Source organism: Carlito syrichta, unplaced genomic scaffold (assembly GCF_000164805.1).
Source record: "Carlito syrichta isolate Samal-C Ts95f unplaced genomic scaffold, Tarsius_syrichta-2.0.1 Scaffold117954, whole genome shotgun sequence".
In the NCBI taxonomy this organism is placed as follows: domain Eukaryota; kingdom Metazoa; phylum Chordata; class Mammalia; order Primates; family Tarsiidae; genus Carlito; species Carlito syrichta.
The window spans coordinates 146,824-149,775 of NW_007062050.1; the positions used below are offsets into that span (position 1 = coordinate 146,824).

The following is a 2,952-nucleotide window of genomic DNA, read 5'->3' on the forward strand; positions in this document are numbered from 1 at the left end:
CATTGCACCAGCATTCTTGCAGGGGACAGAGCTCCAGCTTGTTCCATGCCTGCAGTGCATTCCTTTACTACTGAGAGGGTTAAAAATAATTTTTTTTAATTTAAAGAAAAAAATCAAGTAGAAAAAGCCAGGAAGTTCTCACTGAAACTAATAAAAATGTCTAAAGAGAATGAAAAAATCAGTTTGAGAACTTTGGTATGGAGGAAATAACCTGACATTAACTGTTTTAATTATAGTTGCTGCATTGGCCTTATCAGTGTGGGAAGAGGGAGCATTTGAGTCTTACAGGGAAGTGGGATATGGACAACAAGATGACCCTCTTCCTGAATCTGCCTGTGATTGCTTGTGTGAGCCCCGCAGCTGCCATGAAGATGGGTGGGACTTAGTAGGAGACCTGGGTTCTAGGCCTGCCATTGCCACCAGCTAGTGGCATGATGCCCCATGAAGAGACCTCTCAACCTCCCTGGCCTTAACTTTCTGGTAAATGGGTATAGTAAAACCTACCCTGCCCATTCCTAAAAGTATCAGGTAATGGGAAGCAGTGCATCTCGGCCGTTAAGAACACAGTCTCTGGATTCAAATTTTGGCTCTCTAACTCACTGATATGTCAAAAGGCAGCCCACTTATCCCCCCCGTGCTCTTACTTGGGAATGGATGTAATGAAATGGATGTAATGACTGTTTCATAGGGTTGTTGTGAAAAATGAATTAGTTAGCTAATCTGTGTCAAGTGCTTAGGACAGTACTTGGTATTTAGTAAGTGCCATGTGTTAGCTGCTATCGTTATTAAATTCCAGCTATGTGGAAGGCTGAGGCAGAAGGATCCCTGGAGCCCAGCAGGTCGAGGCCACCGCACTCCAGTCTGGGCGACAGAGTGAGACCCCAACTCAAAAAAAAAAATAATAATCGTAATTATTATTATAAGGATGAGATGAGATTTCTTTAAATGTGTTCTCAAAGGATTCTGCTATTTTATACAGTCCTAGACAAGTAAAGGCTGTCGTGTAGTAATTGTCAGTGGAGGAATGGCTCTGGCATCCCGCTTATGCCTGAGCTGCTGGTTTTAAGGCCAGATAGGGACAAGCCTAGAACCTCCGATATTGCACAGTTTGTACATAGAGTGGTGTGGTTAGAGGAAGCCTGAAGGTGGGAACCTCTCAGTTTTGCTTTCAGGTATTCATTCATACATGAACCATTCTAGGAGATGGACATCTTAATAGCCTCCAAGAAAGAGTACCTGAACTTCGATTTTGATTTTGATTGTTTCTTGTTGTCTTGGCGTTTCAGCCGTTCGGATTCTTGATTTGTATTCTGGTGAAGAAAATTCCAACTCTCAAAGCCAAACAAACCGTCAAGATACTGTAACTATCCAGCAAGTGAACGGTAGATTTTGGGTAGTCTTCTTCCTCTTCTGATTGAAGTCTCCTATTGCTGTTTTGTTTTGTTTTTCTTTTTCTCTCAGTAGTAAGCAGTCTATGTTTGGCACAGACTCAGAGGGTGAAGTGCCTTTCCATTGTCTCTCAAAGGAACTGGGGGAATCAGGAGTTTGAGAATGTTTTATCTGCATGTATAAAATGTTCTCCTATTATTTATTTTGACACTCCTCCCCACAATTGCTATTCATAACTTTTTGTAAGCCCCTTAAAGTTAGAGGTTATTATTTATTTATTTATCTGTATACCCCATACCTTTTTTTTCTGGATCCTAATATGGTGCCTGTACATAGGCTCTCAATTTTTGTTTATTGAATGAATATTGTTGAGGTTTCTGATTACTTCTTGAAATGACCTGTTTTAAAACTTCATCTGAAGGCTAAGAAATTAAATGATATCATGACCTAGTATCTGTCTAACATCTTCCTAAATATTCATAGGCAAATCTTACATTACTCATCTGCAGTATCTAAGTCCCAAGATGATCTGGCATTTCATAGATGTCATAGCTTTAAATTTCTTACTGTCATGGGGAGATATAATGTTATACTTGGGGATATTGAATCACAGGTACGTAAGAGCATCATTCAAGACCATAAAAGTAGTTGTTATGGGACGAGGCTTTTGGGGTAAGATTATGTGCTAGAAACCAAAAGATGAAGAACTGATTAAAACTCTAAAGGGAAACCCAGATCAGGTTGAATATGGGAGGGAATATTGATCTGAATTGGATCACACTTCTTTGGTGCCTGAGGGTTATGATCACAATTCTAATGTGCATTTATTTTTATTTTTAGCATTGCAGTGTCGGGATGGCTTTGAACCCTGCGTGAATGAAGGAGTATGTGTTGCCTACCACAATGGCACAGGATACTGCAAGTAAGTTTTTCTCTTCATATACAGGTATTCCTTTTTTTTTTTTGGCAATAGGACACTGGACAAGATGTACCCATGTGCTCCTCTATTTTTAATACTTCTGTGAAATGTTACTTGTTCTGGAACTTTCCTGGTGCAGTTTGTGTGGGGAGCACGGATGGAAGGGTATGGATATCAGATAAATGGTTGATAAGAACTTCTTACTATCTTACTGTTATGTCTCTTTCTTTTCCCTTTCTCTCTCTCTCTTTCTCTCTCTCTCTCTCTTTCATTTTTGAGTTGGAGTCTCACTCCGTTGCCCACGCTGGGGTGCAGTGGTACACTCACAGGCATAGCAGCCTCGACCTGCTGTGCTCAGGCCATCCTTCTGCCTCAGCTTTCCAAGTAGCTGGAACTATGAGGGTGTGCTACCACACCTGGCTAATTTCTTTTACTTTTAGTTGTATTTATTGTAGAGACGAGGTCTTGCCATGTTGCCTAGGCTGGTCTCAAATCCTTGGGCTCAGGTAATCCTCTCGCCTTGGCCCCCCAAAGTGCTAGGATGACAGGTTTGCGTCACCGCACCCGGCCATCTTTTTCATTATTTTTTTTATTTTTTGAGTTGGAGTCTCACTCTGTCGCCCAGACTGGAGTGCAGTGGCTGC

General features: G+C 41.3%; 1 protein-coding gene across 1 annotated transcript in view; it reads left to right on the forward strand.

The window, feature by feature from the left end:
- Nucleotides 1–433: 433 nt before the first annotated feature.
- NOTCH2 (notch 2) overlaps nt 434–2,952 on the forward strand; it is a 114,473-nt gene continuing 111,954 nt past the window's right edge. The window contains exons 1-2 of the mRNA XM_021707438.1: nt 434–480; nt 2,230–2,311. The gene's annotated coding sequence lies outside the window, so the exon portion shown is untranslated. The remainder of the gene's footprint in view (nt 481–2,229; nt 2,312–2,952) is intronic.